The following is a 17713-nucleotide window of genomic DNA, read 5'->3' as shown; positions in this document are numbered from 1 at the left end:
TGCAGAGCAGCCCACAGAGCCCCACCCCACAACCACCCCCAGGCTGGGCAGTGGATCCATTTGGGGTAAATATGTGCAATGTTGACATCACATTGCAAGAAAGACTTATTAAGCTGCAGAGTGATACAACTCAAGCAAAATTCAAACGCAGCAAGCAAAGTTCTGGATAACTAGCGATCTTCAAAATAAGTTTTCGCAGCTCTGGGAAAAAGCAAACCTGTTTCTAATTGGATTTCACCCCTCTTATCGAGTTGAATGTGGTTTTAGTCAAGCTCATCATCTGATTTCAAAAGCTTGTAACTGTCTTGATGTGAAAAGAGATGATCTTTGATTATCTTTAATCAACTTGCTTTTGATATTCAAAAACTTATTTACATCATTCACAAGGATCTCTCTAAATAACCAAAATAACAATATCAAGTGCTTTTTGTTGCTGGTTGTTAAAAAAAAAGCAAAGCAATCTCTCTTTCTCTCTCCCACCCACCTACAGGAAAACATCTCCCTCGTCCTGGAATGAAAAGCCTCATCCTGAGAGCAGATGCAGCGGAGACGGAGGAATTCCGAGAAGGGGATGGCATTTTTGCAAGAGACAAGGTGGGAAGAGGAATAGTCCAGGTAGCTGTGAGAGTCCGTAGGCTTATAGTAGACAGCCTATGGTAAATATAGTAAATGCCATCCCCTTCTCACAATTCCTCCGTCTCTGTCGCATCTGCTCTCAGGATGAGGCTTTTCATTCCAGGACAAAGGAGATGTCTTCCTTTTTTTAAAGAAAGGGGCTTCCCTTCCTCCACCATCAACTCTGCTCACAAACGCATCTCTCCCATTTCACACACATCTGCTCTTACCCCATCCTCCCGCCACCCCACTAGGAATAGGGTTCCCCTTGTCCTAACCTACCACCCCACCAGCCTATGGGTCCAACATATAATTCTCCATAACTTCTGCCACCTCCAACGGGATCCCACCACCAAGCACATCTTTCCCTCCCCCTCCTTTCTGCTTTCCACAGGGATCGTCCCCCACGCAACTCCCTTGTCCATTCGTCCCCCCCATCCCTTCCCACCGATTTCCTTCCCGGCACTTATCCTTGTAAGCGGAACAAGTGCAACACATGCCCTTACACTTCCTTCCTCACCACCATTAAGGGCTGCAGACAGTCCTTCTAGGTGAGGCAACACTTCACCTGTGAGTCGGCTGGGGTGATATACTGCGTCCGGTGCTCCCAGTGCGGCCTTCTATATATTGGCAAGACCCGACGCAGGCTGGGAGACCGTTTCGCTGAACATCTATGCTCTGTCCATTACAGAAGATAAGATCTCCCAGTGGCCACGCATTTTAATTCTACGTCCCAATCACATTCTGATATGTCTATCCACGGCCTCCTCTACTGTCAAGATGAAGCCACACTCAGGTTGGAGGAACAACACCTTATATTCCGTCTGGGTAGCCTCCAACCTGATGGCATGAATATTGTGTCACGTACTCCGTGACGGGTTAAAGAACCAGCAGAAATGGAAAACACTTTGGAGTCCAGTATTACTATTAACTAATGGCATTTATTAGTAACTATGCAATACAGTAATATAAATGCAGATATATCAAACAGTTTAGCAATGATTTTATATATATGAAAACCAAGCTTCTTCGAGTCTAGGGATATATAGATAGTCTTACAAAGGTGAGTAAAGTTCATTTCAGTTCGTAGTATTGAGTTGAGTAGTGATGGAGAGAGAGAGAGGGAAAGATTTGAGTCTTCAGGTGAGCTGATGCGGTTAATCTTCCCATTGTCCTCCGAAATCCTTTAGAAGTCACTGACTGTGACCACAACAAGAAGAACCGTTCCTCTGTGGTGGAATTATCAACCCAAGCAATGGTTGGACACACAAATAACTCCCCACCGGTCACACCCTTTTCACACTGCGAGAGCCACTGCTCGAACCGCCTGATCAATCCTCCAAAACCCACTTTTGTTCCGTGGGCACAACAAAGCTCATTCAGTTTTTAAAACCATGTGTCTGTCAGTCTAAAAGCTGACCTTCTATTTATCTCACCATGATGAATACCAACAGTCCATCAAGCAGCTCCACCCTTCTTTCTCTGTAAGAACTTGGAAGCTGCTAGTGTCCTTGCAAAAGTGTAAACATGCTGCCAAAAAACCATAACACCATCTCAAAGCAGTTTTCTCCCCTCTCTCTCTTTTAACAAGGTGTCTGTGTTGGATACCTCTCCCTCTCTCTTTCCAAAAGCACAGTTCATAGGGGTAATTCAGGACCCCGTCACAACTGACTTCTCTAACTTCCATTAATGCCCCTCCTCCCCTTCACACCCCATCCCTTATTTATTTATTTAATATATATTTTTATTTATCTTTTATCTTTCCCCCTCTCACTATAACTCCTTGCCTGCTCTCCACCCTCCAGGCTCCCCTCCCCCCTTCTCTGTCTCCCCAGGTTTTCCGTCCCATGACCCTCTCCCTTCTTCAGCCTTGGTATCCTTTTTGCAAATCAACTTTCCAGCTCTTAGATCCACCCCTTCCATCCTGTCTTCTCTTATCATTTCGGATCACCCCCCCCACTTTAAAATCTCTTACTATCTCTTCTTTCAGTTAATCCCGATGAAGAGATCCAAGAGTTGTTTTTGAGTAAGTTAAACTCCCAACTTCCTTGCACAGCTTCTTCTCAAATACAAGGACAAGTCTTCAGTGCATAATGCCCTGCAAATTGCAAGCAATAATCAATCTGAAGATAAAAGGATGGCTTTGCAAAGAAACAGCACTATCCACAGAGGACGGTCTGCTGGCACACAGCACGGGGCTGGCTACTCAAGATATGCAGTACAAGGCAATGGGGTTACGTTAACTGAGATTGCATCGAACCAGACAACACTGGCAAAGGTATTTAGTTCAAGAAAGCTTCTTACAGACCAGATTGAAACTATCACTGTGTACATCAAATAGCTGACCTATAAATAGTTGGGAGTTTTGTGTAATCAGAGGGTCAGCCCTCACTGTATTAATGTTGGATGTCTGTTTTCTCTGTCCCTGAAGCTTTGAGACCATATCTGAGAATTTCCCAGCTAAGATATCCTAAAATCATCACAGGTTTGTAAAGTCACCAAGTAGGAAAAAAACTGTATAAATGTAAGAGCAATCAGACTTGTTAGGAATGGTCAAGGATCAACAAGAAGAATGACAGAAGAATCCATTCCTCTTCCTTTGATTTCTGTGAAGGACGTCTCATTTGTGTGCAAATCATAAGTCTGTCTTTTCAGCTTATAGAAATTGATTTGAAAATCCTTTGTGTTTTTGAAATCATTTGTAATTTGAAGACCTTTTTATAAGATAGGAGACCTCTGTAAGTTTTGAAAGTGTTCTAAGAACTTGAACTAAATTTAAACATGTATCACTAAAAATAAGTTAAATGTATTTAAACTACTTTGTTGGCTGGAAGTATCTCTTCCTTGGTAGGGAGGGGGACCCATCACTTAATGTATGGGTATGGCAGCTAAACTCACCATGGAGGAGAAACAGGGTTTTTTTGAAGCTTTTGAAGAGTAGGTGGCTACAGTATGACCTCCCGTAGCTATCCATATTAGATAGAATTTAAGATCTTCATTTGAGTTTAGAACTTCATGGAGAGCAAACACAATACCCCCACAGAATAGTAACTTCAGCCACTGAGGCTTTGTCATGACCAATTTTTGAAGTGTAAAGGTATATCTGATCTCCCAAATTATTTTAAAGTCATTGGAACAGGAAACTCTGCTTTTGGACTTTTGATAAGTACTCTATGCTCCATTTGGTTAACTGAGAGCTTTAACCTCTCACTCCTGCAGCCTGAGGTAACCATCTACTTCAGAAAAGCTTCAGTTATACCGGTGCCTGAGAAGAATGTAGTAACCTGCCGCAATGACTATCATCCCGTAGTACTTACATCAACAGTAATGAGAAGTTTTAAGAAGTTGATGATGAAACATATCAATTCCTGACTAAGAAGCAAATTGGATCCACTGCAGTTTGCCTACCGGCACAACAGATCGGCAGCAGATGCCGTTTCATAGGCTCTTCACTCAACCCTGGAACACTTGGACAACAAAGGTGCGTACATCAAGATGACTACAGTTTAGTATTCAATACTATCATCCCCTCAAAACTAATCAATAAGTTTCAAGACCATGGCCTCAATACCTCCTTGTGCAATACGATCCTCCATTTCCTCACTTACAGATTCCAGGCAGTTCCGATTGGCAACAAAATCTCCTTCATAATCTCCATCAGCACTTTGATCTCTTTCTTTTTCTTTCTCACATTCTTTCTCTCTTTCCCACCATTCATTTTCTCATTCACATTCTTTCTCTCTATCTTTTTCTTCTTTTTCTTCTTTTTTTCTCCCTTCTTTTTCTTCTTCTAGTTTGTGCTTCTTGATCTTGAGAAGGTCCATTTAGTTCACTGGAGTATTCCCTTATTAATCATTCTATTGCTTCCTTTATAATCTGATCTTTCCTCTTGGTTTCCTCATCCTCAACATCATCTGATGAATCCTCTGTTTTCATATCTCCACTGACTCCTTTCTTTTTGGCCTTCCATTCATCTAGCAGGGCTGTGGTCTTTGCATCTACTTTTCAAGCAGTGTTTTTGTCTCCTAGAGATTCATGAAATAACCTTAATGCATGTAGAGTAGATTCTGGTTCTTCATACTCACAAAAGCCAAATGCTTGCAACTTTCCTGAAGCTCCTTGAACTCTAGCTTAAAACTAAGTCACATTTCGCAAGTAATTAACATATCAGGAGCTTTCTCAGATGTCACTGCTAAAAATCATCAGACCACGGCTTTTGTCACTTTCACGCGTCCTCAGGGCAGCATGGTCCTTCCTTGGTCCAATATGCTTTCCAACCAGAGGCACAGAGGTCAGCACCAATGCATATTTGCCCTCTGTTGGAGAATGGTTTATGGTGTACCGCATGGAGACAGTTGTGGCATTATAAGACCATAAGACCATAAGACAAAGGAGCAGAAGTAGGCCATTCGGGCCATCGAGTCTGCTCCGCCATTTTATCATGAGCTGATCCATTTTATCCTATTTAGTCCCACTGCCCTACCTTCTCACCATAACTTTTGATGCCCTGGCTACTCAGATACCTATCAATCTCTGCCTTAAATACACCCAATGACTTGGCCTCCACTGCTGCCCGTGGCAACAAATTCCATAGATTCACCACCCTCCGACTAAAAAAATTTCTTCGCATTTCTGTTCTGAATGGGCGCCCTTCAATCCTGAAGTCATGCCTTCTCGTACTAGACTCCCCCATCATGGGAAACAACTTTGCCATATCCACTCTGTCCATGCCTTTTAACATTTGAAATGTTTCTATGAGGTCTCCCCTCATTCTTCTACACTCCAAGGAATGCAGTCCAAGAGCGGACAAACGTTCCTCATATGTTAACCCTCTCATTCCCGGAATCATTCTAGTGAATCTTCTCTGTACCCTCTCCAACGTCAGCACATCCTTTCTTAAATAAGGAAACCAAAACTGCCCACAGTACTCCAAGTGAGGTCTCACCAGCACCTTATAGAGCCTCAACATCACATCCCTGCTCCTATACTCTATTCCTCTAGAAATGAATGCCAACATTGCATTCGCCTTCTTCACTACTGACTCAACCTGGAGGTTAACTTTAACGGAATCCTGTACGAGGACTCCCAAGTCCCGTTGCATCTCAGAACTTTGAATTCTTTCCCCATTTAAATAATAGTCTGCCCATTTATTTTTTCTGCCAAAGTGCATAACCATACACTTTCCAACATTGTACTTCATTTGCCACTTCTCTGCCCATTCTTCCAATCTATCCAAGTCTCTCTGCAGACTCTCCATTTCCTCAGCACTACCGGCCCCTCCACCTATCTTCGTATCGTCAGCAAACTTAGCCACAAAGCCATCTATTCCATAATCCAAATCGTTGATGTACAATGTAAAAAGAAGCGGCCCCAACACTGATCCTTGTGGAACACCACTGGTAACCGGCAGCCAACCAGAATAGAATCCCTTTATTCCCACTCTCTGTTTCCTGCCAATCAGCCAACGCTCTATCCACGTATGTAACTTTCCTGTAATTCCATGGGCTCTTATCTTGTTAAGTAGCCTCATGTGTGGAACCTTGTCAAAGGCCTTCTGAAAATCCAAATATACAACATCCACTGCATCTCCCTTGTCTAGCCTACTGGTAATTTCTTCAAAAAATTGTAATAGGTTTGTCAGGCAGGATTTTCCTTTAAGGAATCCATGCTGAGTTCTGTCTATCTTGTCATATGCCTCCAGGTACTCTGTAACCTCATCCTTGACAATCGACTCCAACAACTTCCCAACCACCGACGCCAAGCTAACAGGTCTATAATTTCCTTTTTGCTTCCTTGCCCCCTTCTTAAATAGCGGAGTGACATTTACAATCTTCCAGTCTTCCGGAACCATCCCAGAATCTATTGACTTTTGAAAGATCATCGCTAATGCCTCCGCAATCTCCACAGCTACTTCTTTCAGAACACGAGGGTGCATTCCATCTGGTCCAGGAGATTTATCGACCTTTAGCCTATTCAGCTTCCTGAGTACTTTCTCTGTCGTAATTGTGACTGCGCACACTTCTCTTCCCTGCCACCCTTAAGTGTCTGGTATCCTGCTGTCTTCCTCAGTGAAGACTGTTGCAAAATACTTGTTCAGTTCCTCTGCCATCTCCTTATCTCCCATTACAATTTCTCCAGTATCATTTTCTATCGGTCCTATATCTACTCTCACCTGTCTTTTACTCTTTATATACTTGAAAAAGCTTTTAGTATCCTCTTTGATATTATTTGCTAGTTTCCTTTCATAGTTAATCTTTTCTCTCTTCATAACCTTCTTGGTTTCCTTTTGTAAGGTTTTAAAAACTTCCCAATCCTCTGTCTTCCCACTAATTTTTGCTTCCTTGTATGCCCTCTCCTTTGCTTTAACTTTGGCTTTGACTTCTCTTGTCAACCACGGTTGCATCCTTTTTCCACTCGAAAATTTCTTCTTTTTTGAAATATACCTGTCTTGCACATTCCTCATTTCTCGCATAAACTCCAGCCACTGCTGCTCTGCCGTCTTTCCCACAGGGTCTCTTTCCAGTCAACTTCGGCCAGTTCCTCTCTCATGCCACTGTAATTTCCTTTACTCCACTGAAACACCGACACATCAGATTTCGGCTTCTCTTATCTAGCATCTTTCTTAATTTGCTTTTAGGTGGCTCCATTGCAGGCAATGTGGCATGCAAATTGTGGATGGATCGCAAATCAATTTGTAGATGTCTCAGCCAATCACATCCCCACAATGTCGGTCCTTCCACATGCAAGATCAATGTGGCTTGCTAGTTGTTGTATTTCATTGTTACAAGTGTCATTCCAATTGGAGTTACCTTTTCTCCATTGTAAGTTCTTAGCCGGATATTTGCAGGCTTTAGTTGGGTATATTTGAAATGGGATTCAAACTCATTTCATGGAATGACTGAAACAGCCGAAACAGTGTCCAATTACATTTAAACTAATTTGCTGTTCACTTCTAGTGTAAGCCATATTACTTCATCTCCTATTAGTTTCCAAATTTGCAATTCTCATATCTAACCTGTCCTGCATCACTCTCATTAGTTTCACTGTCATCAACAGCATGCAGATTAGTGCTCTTTTTGAAATTACAGCTTGACTTTATATCTTTTCCTGAACCCTGTGCAGTCCATTTATTTTAGTCTGCCTGACATGCTTTTTGCATGTGTCCAACTTTGTTGCATTTTCTGTGAGTTTTGCCCTTAAACCTGCATTGGTCTGGTGTATGTGATCCCCTGACACAAAAGTTACACCATTTGTTTTGCCGGGTCCATTTCTGTTACACACTGCAATTTTTTTTCCTCATTCACTTTTTTATTCCCGACAAGGTAATTGCATCCCTGTCTGCGGTTTCCATTGAAACAGCAATTTCAATTTCTCTTTTGAATATAAGTTGTGCTTCTGTTAGGTACCATTTTTGAATGTGTTCTTTTAAGATTCCACAAACTAAATGATCTCTTGCGAGACCATGGATCTGCGCCTGGAAAGTCTTCACTCTCCAGGGCGCAGGCCTGGGCAAGGTTGTATGGAAGACCAGCAGTTGCCCATGCTGCAAGTCTCCTCTCTCTGTAATGGGCATTAGGACCCATACAGCTTGGCATCAGTGTTGTCGCAGAGCAATGTGTGACTAACTGTCTTGCTCAAGGAGACAACACGTTCCCTCGGCTGGGGCTCGAACTCACGACCTTCAGGTCGCTAGTCCAATGCCTTAACCACTTGGCCACGTGCCCACACAAATATCTCTTAGTGTATCATTTAGCCCATCACTGAACTGACTATGTTCAGACAATCTCTTCAATTCAGCCATGTACACTGGAATGGACTCGCCTTCTTTTTGATTCCGCTTATGAAACCTAAATCATTCTGCAATCAACAATGGTTTCGGTTTTGAGTGTTCCTCTATCACTTTTACATTTGTAGAAAAGCTCATTTCTGATGGTTTCGGTTGGAGGAGTCAAACTTCAAAGCAAACTGGATGCCTTTAAACCTAATGCATTCAGCAAAATTGACGCTCATTTCTCACTGGCTATTTCATTTGCTTCAAAATCCTGTTCCATTAGTTCAGTATACATGAGCCAACTACCCGCTGTGTAATCAAGCATGTCAATCTTTCAGGTGAAGTCAGCCATTTCAGCATTCTTTAATGATTATTATCACCTGGTACTCTTTCCTTATGAACCCGTGAATTCTTCCACATAAACTCAGTGACCACTTTACTAGGTACACCTGTACACCTGCTTGTTAATGCAAACATCTAACCACCCAATCATGTGGCAGCAGCTCAATGCATAAAAGCATGCAACGTGCTCAAATGGTTCAGTTGTTGTTCAGACCAAATATCAGAATAGGGAAGAAATGTGATCTAAGTGACTTTGACCATGGAATGCTCTTTGGTGCCAGGGAAATCTGAGTATCTCAGAAACTGCTGATCCCCTGTGAAAAAATGAAAAACATCTAGTTAGTGGCAGTTCTGTGAATGAAAACACCTTGTTAATAAGAGCCATCAGAGGAGAATGGCCAGACTGTTTCAAGCTGGCAGGAAGGTGAGAGTAACTCAAATAACATGTGTTTTAACAGTGGTGTGCAAATGTGCGTCTCCGAATGCACAACATCTTGAACCTAGAAGTGGATGGACTACAGGAGCAGAAGGCCACTTTACAAGGTATTGAATGCAAGAAGAGACTTCCCCACTTTGAGGGAGGTGATCATGTGTATCTTGTGAGAAAGTTAATCATTTGTAAATTGTTCAGCCCAGTAATATTGCCATTATGAATGTATTAAATTTAACTGTAGTAAGCTAAAAGATCTGATGAGACTACTGAGCATAGCATTTGTATAAAGTTAATTTATTTCTATTTCCCATTACTAAAAAGCTGGCAATCCAATCAAATACATTTTGCAAAACTTGGCAATTTTTTCATGTTAGATTTGTTAATTAATACATTATGCATCTGTTCAGTCCATCACATTTCATTGTTTTATGGTTTGAATATAATTTTAATGTAATTAATAGCAATTACATAATTAACTCTGTTTTCCATTATCATAGAACTGAATTAATGCTCTTTATCTGCTGGAGTACCATGATGAAAGGCATTGACATTATTCAGAAATCTTCAAGTTTGTACTCCATATCATCTATATCTATATTCATAAATTGTTTAATATGAACCTTAATTTAATAGATACCGGTCTATTGGTAATGATTTGTCATTGCTTCTCAAGACTAACATTTCACTATCATACGGAGGAAGTGCCTGAGCTGATGTCCATTGAAAGATATTGTATTTGTCCTGTAAGCAGGACGTAATACACCCTATGATGTTATTTGAAAACATGAAGAATTCTGCTTCTCTCACCTGTAGCCTTGACTAATATTTACCAATTATTACAATGGTATATTTCACCATTTATATCATTGGTACCAATAGGCTGTTATGCACAGTTGTCATGCTTTTCTTTATTCACAGGATGTGTGAGTTACTGCCAAGGTTACAATTTATTGTTCACCCCTAATTGTCCTTTGGCAGATCATGTCGAGTCACCTTTCTGAACTCTTGCAGTCCATATGTGAACGAACTCTTACCATGTACTAAGATTTTGACTCAGCGATAGTGAAGGAGCAATAATAACTTTGCAAATCAGGATGATGTGTTATTTGCAGGTCATTGTGTTCACATGCATGTGGTGCTCAGGGAATTATCGACTTACTGCAATAGCAGTTGGGAAAGAGTTGGAATCTAGACTGAAGAATGCAATAACTGCCCTCATGGTAAAGAACAATAAGGTGAAATAGACTCAATGTGGACTTGCAGATTGGAAATCATGTTTGACTATTTCCCTTGAAATATTTTGAGCATATGGAAATTAGATAAGGGAGAACAAGTAGATCTTGTGTATTTAGATTTTCAGAAGCATCTGTAATGGCCTCCCACAGGAGGATGGTCAGAATAGTTAGAGCATTTAAATTGGGGGTGGGTGGCGGAGTGCAATGGTAAAGTACTGACAAGGATGAATTGGTTAACGGACAGAACACAAAGAGCGGGAGTAGATGGAGTCTTTCCTGGGTTGAGCACCTCTGACTAGGGGGGTAGTCAGGCTTAATGATTGGGCCTCAAGTATTCACAATTTAAATCAATGATGGGACTGAATATCCAATTTTCAAGTTTGCTTATTTTCAATGTTGGAGTCAGTTGTGAGCAATAAGGAGAATATCAAGAGCCTTCAAGAGGATATCGGCAAACTATATCGGGCAAGAACTTGACAGAATGGAAAATGAGATCAACACTTTGATGTACATAGAAGAAAAGCAGTGCGTGCTTTTTAAGTTGTGGAAGACTAGGAAGTACTAATACTCCAAGGGGCTTTGTGTCTTTGTTCACATGTCACTGAATGCTAACACACCAGAGTTACAAAAGCAAATAGTAAATTGCACATAAAGTACAGGAGGAACTCAGTAGGTCAGGCAGCATCTATGAAGAGGAATAAACAGTCAACATTTCGGGCCGAGACCCTTCATCTGCTTATACCTCTCCATAGACACTACTTGACCTACTGAGTTTTTCCAAGATTTTGTATGTTACTCTGTATTTCCAGCATCTTTCGAATCTCTTGTATTTACAAATAATTAAGTTGTCCTTTCTAGAGGACTTGAGTTAAGATGCCTTACTATGTTTGTAAAGGATCTTGATGAGATTGCACAGCTTTGCTGGCCTTATCTAAAGCAGCATAAGATGTGCACCCAAGTAGTTTGAGGGACGTTATTTTGCTATATGATAAGTGATTGAATAGATTGGGCATGCATTCTCTGGAGCTTACAAGAATGAGAGAAAATCAAATTGAACCTTACAAAATCCTTACCGGATAAATGCAAGGAGGGTGTTTCACCTGTCTGACAACACCAGAATCAGGTCATAGTTTCAGAACGAAAGATGGGCCATTGGGGACTGAAATGTAGAGAAACCACCTCAAACAGATATGGTGAATCTTTGGAGTTCTCTCCCCTGAAAGACCGTGTGTGAGGTTCATTCACTGAGTCAATTCAAAACAGGAAAGATTTCTGCCTATCAATGGATAAAGAGATTGTGCAGAAAAATGGACCTGAGGTAAAAGAACAGCTTTAATCTTGATTAATAGTAGTGTAGGGCTGAAGTGTGGAAGACTTATTCCTGCTCTTAGTGCTGGCTTACATTTTGTTAGATTTTTCTTAGTGTAGAGCCAGGGTTCCCATCCTGGGGTCCACAAACGCCTTGGTTAATGGGAGGGGTCTGTGGATAAAGGTTGGGAACCCCTGATGTAGAGGCTGCAAGACTGGGAGATCTTGTTTTTTTTTAAATTAAAAGCTTTGGCGCGTTGCTCCAGTGCATCTTGTAAACAGTGTGCATTGTAGTCATGTTGTAACGCTGACATAAATAATGGGTGTATAAGATGCCAATGGTTATGCCAGTTGGTTATGCTACCATGTGGAAAAGCATGGTAGCATTGTGGTTAGCATAACACTTCACAGTACCAGTGATCTGGGTTCAATCCCCATCACTGTGGCCGAAGAGTTTGTATGCTCTCTCTCTGACCTTGTGGGTTTCTTCTGGGTGTTTCAGTTTCCTTCCACATGTCAATGATGTATGGGTTAGTAGGTTAATTGGTCACTTGGGTATACTTGGACAAAATGGGCTATTTGGACTGGAAGGGTCCATTACCATGCTGTTTCTCTAAAATGTATAAAAAAATTAAAACGTCACAAATGATGCCAGGCTTCTTGAGTATTTCTGGAATTAGTTAGGCCAGACCAAATCATTCCACAGCATTTCTGACCTGCAGTTTTTCAATAGTGAAAGACTTCAGTGAATCATGAGGTGCATCACTTTTCATAGGATACAGTCACTTGTCCTTGTGATCAATTTTCCGGTCAGTGGTGGCACCCAGGACGTTGAAGGTGGAAGATCCACTAAGACTTGCGGAGATGTTTACACATCCTCTTGACATAGGCAACGTTGCCAGACTGATGCTACTTGTCACTTCGTCTTCCCCCTTCCTTTGAATGGGTCTAGGCCTGAAATGTCAACCATCTTTTCATTTTCATAGATGCTGCCTGACCTGTTGTGTTGTCACTTAGCAGTCCAATTGTAGATATTGACTAGGTCTGCACTGTTGAGGGTATATGCCTGCAAATGAACAACACCATAACCAGCAAATATCCCCTTTTTTATCCTTGTGGATGTAAAATTGTTCAATTGCACTTGAGACATACATTATTGGCCCTAAGCATAAAAGGGACTATGTTAAACCAGGGAAATAATAATATTGTTTGGGCACATGATATGCCATTTAATTTTATATTATTTACCCAAATGAAACTCCCTGTTCAAATGGGGTGTTACATTTTATTTTCTCTCAGCGATTTTTATTATCTGGAATTAGGAGTTTTTGTAGACTGGTTCTGCAGATGGTGCATGGTTTATAGAATTAACCTTTACCTTAATCACAATAATCTGCATTGTATGCTGTTCTCTTCTTTGGCACTGAATATATCAAATATGAAATGTCAATAATTCAAAAATAAACCAGAATTCTAATGTATTTGTTTATGACTAAACTATCAAAATCAGCCATCCTCCCAAAATGTGAAATAACCAAATAAAATTATTATCAACAATGTGCTCAAAAGATTAAATATCCTGTTCAAAACCTCCTGGAAAGTCAGGTCCTGCTTAAAATCTTCTGGTGTTCCTTTCAGCTCCTATTTAAGCTGTGCATCACTGCTATTACCTTATTACATATGATCACAAGTTCTCTGAAGGATAATTATGTACATATGTTCCAAAAATGAAATAGAAAACCACGATTAAAAATAATAACTTGCATATCACATACAAAATAAATCATCAAACACAGGATGAGAGGTTTGCCTTATTGCGAGGGGCCTGATTGACCTGCACTCTTTAACAAATGAGGATGATTTTTTGAAAGATTAAAAGATCCTCAAGTGTGCATATCAGGATAGGATGCCAAGGCATTTTCACCGGTGAGAAAATCTTCAATGAGGAGACAATTACAATAAGAGGGGCTGGTCAGTAAAAATTTCTTCTTGGAGGGTAGCGAATCTTTGGTGTTTTGGAACTTGCTTTCATTGTCCCACCCTTCCTGAGTTCTGTGATTTCTATTAACCAAATAATTATTCAACAAATTCTTGGCATCATTCATTCCTTTACTTTACTGTCGGTATGTGTGCACTCCAGGCCCCACACCTCAAACTTAACAATTTCTTAACCAAGCGTTTACACTATTTTTTTTCTGGCAAGAAAAATGCAGATCTGGAAATCTAAAATGGGAAATGCTGACATGAGCAGGTGAGAAAAGGTTTAAAATTTCATATGAGTGAATCAACTGAAGAATTTGTCATTGCACATTGCATTTCATCTACAAAATGATCAAAATTTCTTCCATATTCATATCTTTAACTCTTAACCTGCAAGAAAGTATATTTTACAGCCCTTTTGCTTGAATGAATATTTATAAATATTACTCAAATGAAACAACGGTGAAATTCCTGTGCTTTACCTGGCAGCAGACTGTTAGCAAAGGTGTGGTGCTGATGAAGTCATTATGACCCACCCGTGAACACAGGTAAGAGTTTCAGTGAAACTCAGATTTATAGATCTTTGCATGAATCATTCCATGTGATTTAATCTCCCACAATACAAAGGCCACCCATGTATAAAGTGATTCTCAGATCATTCACATGAACACAGCAAAATGCCAAAGAGCTAACCTCAGGAGTTAACTTCCTTTTCAAATTAATTTCCACAATGAAATAATGTGTCATATAAGAAAGAACCAAGTGCATATTTCTCATGTGCCATCTGATGACATGGAAATGAAACATTTTAGACAGATTAACTGAGGATTAAAGATCCTCATTTATAAAGCAGCCATCTGTTTCACTGAGGATTAGTCAACACTAAGCGTCAAATAAATAAGATTGCTCTCATTCTCAAATTAGCCACTTGGAGTCTTTTTGCCAGCAAATTCCCACAGGTGAACATGTACGTATCATGACAAATTTGTCACTGAGGCATCTTTAGATGATTGATAATTTTTAGGGAGGGTGGGGGATATTAATTTCCAGGGAGCAACAGAATCTATGGGAACTAACTTGGGAATTATGGATCTAACCCTGACTCAAATAAACGGGAGTGAAATCAGGATCCTTGGATTCAGATTTTCCTGAAATGTCTGGTCAAAGATTCAGGGGGCTTGTCAAATAGCTCACATCTCTCTAACTTGATCTCTTGACAAATGTGTTAATATTTTTTAAAAATTGCAATGCTTTGACTGAACTTTAATATCCTATATATGATTCAAATAAATAGATTGAATCATCATTCCAGTAACTTATTGAATAATAGGAAGTACACATTAAGCAGATCAGGCTCATCTCTGGATGACCTCCAGTGGGCAACAGGCATATATATCTATTCCTATTGATCTTAGTATCTAAGGGTCAGGAAGGAGACTTGGTTCACAGTTGACTTTCTAGCGAATGACTGATGTTCATATATTGAGTTAAAATAGAGTTGTTTCTCTCCTATTTAAGGCCAGATACTCAATTGACATTTATAATTGTCTTGGCCATACATACATATAGGCATCCGTTAGTCTGATGAAACAGTGGATTTGCGCCTTGGAAGGTTTCCAGGGCGCAAGCCTGGGCAAGGTTGTATGGCAGTTGCCCATGCTGCAAGTCTCCCCTCTCCATGCAACCGATGTTGTCCAAGGGAAGGACATTAGGACCCATGCAGTTTGGCACCAGTGTTGTCACAGAGCAATGTGTGGTTAAGTGCCTTGCTCAAGGACACAACACGCTGCCTTAGCCAAGGCTCGAACTAGCGACCTTCAGATCACTAGACGAACACCTTAACCACTTGGCTGTGCACCAACACATAAGAGTAGCTATACCAACAACCTACAACTGGCATACAAAATTCACAATGACATCCAGAACCATTAATGACCACGGTGACAAAAAGAAATAAAGTAACAAATGGTATCCAAATAGTGGTTTGCTAATGACATACAGTCTGGGGGGGGGGCGCGGGGAACTCTTGTAATAACCTAGTTGGCTTTAAACTCTCATTTGAAGCGAGCTATAAATCCAGTAATTGGAATTAAAACCCCTAAAATAGTTCAAACAGGGTCCGGTACCTTCTCAGGGAACAAGGAAAAGAGATTAACAGCAGCACCTCATCATCACTTGCAGGCTGAGAATAAACGCAAAAGGAAAAATTGTTTGCAGCAATCCTACACCAGGTCTTTCTAAGAAGTATGTACTGTACATGAGGCCTTGCGTAGGTTGGGGTCAACCATAGCTATTGCATCCTAACTGTATACGTGATATGCAAGCCAGAGCAGTGCGATATTGGGGGGGGGGAACTGTTGCCCATGCAGCAGGCTCCCCCTCTCCATGTAGCTGACAAACCCAAAGGAACAGCAGAAATCGATGCAGTTTGGCACCAGCAGCATTTGCTGGACCTTCCAGTCAGCATTGAATGTTGGACCGCCTTAGGGTCTCCAGCTCTGAATTTTTCTCTCTGGGTTTACTCATGAAGCCTACCCCATGAGTGGGTATATACACAAGGCAACGGAGGTTTGAGATCAGAGTTTTTCTCCTCTTAGATGAGCTGTCAACCACATCTGACGAGCCCCATCTGCTCGAAACAACTGGTTTTAAAGTGCCAGTAACCTGCCTTTGATCCTTCTCCTGCCAGTAGAAATAGTTCCACCATTTCCTATTAGCTAGGCCACAAATGAAGGCCAGGAGCTGGACATGGTTATCAGAGGCTATTTGAACGCATGCCATTGGAAGCATTTAATAGGTTTTGGGAGTTTGAGCCCACTACCTCCCCTGGCTTTTCAAAACCATAAGGAACCAAGTACGTATGTACATTTTCCTGATGAAACGTATACCACTGCAACTGCCAATGATATTGATTTACTTTGTGTAGTTTAATTTAGTAACTATTCTGCTTTTAGTACATGCTCATTCATGGTGGAAACATACACTTGATTTAAAGTCCAATTAAAACAACATTAAAATAAGTCCTGGGCTTCTGGGCACAGATGATTTCCCAGTGTTGCACTACAGAATTTCCTCTTGCTGTATATCTTTTTTGGTTCCTCACCAATATGATTTCCTTTTCTGGCCTCAGCAAGACAATAATAAGTAATGGCTTTCTGTTTAAGAAATTTTTAGGAGTAGTTTGGTTGCTATGTTTCTTACCGTCAAGAGAAAGTGGCAAGATGGTGCAGCAGCTGCTGCCACACAGCTCCTGAGAGCTCGGATTGATCCCCAACTCGACTGCAGTAAAAAATAGTTTCCTGATTTATCAATGCTTCCTGATTTTTAGTACTCAGTTTCCCTATTAATAAACACAAATGTCTTGTCAGCTTTCCCAACACTGGGTTGTGGGAGGGAACTGGAGTACCTGCAGGAGTTGCATGTGGAGTGTCTGAGAATGACATGACTCGGTGTTGTATCTGAAGTCCAAGGTATACAAGATGGACAGGAAGGGAGCCAATGCAATCCCCTGTGGAGCCCCAGTGCTGCTCATAGCCATGTCTGACACACAGTTCAGAAGCTACTCAAATTGTGGTCTGCCAGTCAGCTAGTCCATTATCCAGGATACAATGGAAGTGCCAATCTGCATTGAATGGAGCTTTACCCCCAGCAATGAGGGCTGTATGGTATTGAAGACACTTGAGAAATCAAAAAACATGATACTTGCAGTGCTGCCCTGCTTATCCAAGTGGGAGCAGGCTCTGTTCAGCAGGTAGATGACAGCATCATCGACTCCAATATGCTCCTGGTAGGCAAACTGCAGGGGATCAAGTCCGATCTGACCGGGGGTTGGAGATGAGCCAGGACTAGTCTCTCTAGGGTCTTCATGACGTGTAAGATCAGGTAATAGTCATTCAGAACTTTTGGTTGGGCCTTCTCGGGTACTGAGACCACACATGACGTTTTCCCCACAGTCAGGACCCTTTCCAGGCTGAGACTCAGATCGAAAATGCACTGGAGAATTCCACACGGCTGCTCAGTACACTCCTT

Source organism: Mobula birostris, chromosome 14, assembly GCF_030028105.1.
Source record: "Mobula birostris isolate sMobBir1 chromosome 14, sMobBir1.hap1, whole genome shotgun sequence".
Lineage (NCBI taxonomy): Eukaryota > Metazoa > Chordata > Chondrichthyes > Myliobatiformes > Myliobatidae > Mobula > Mobula birostris.
This window is presented reverse-complemented; position numbering follows the sequence as displayed.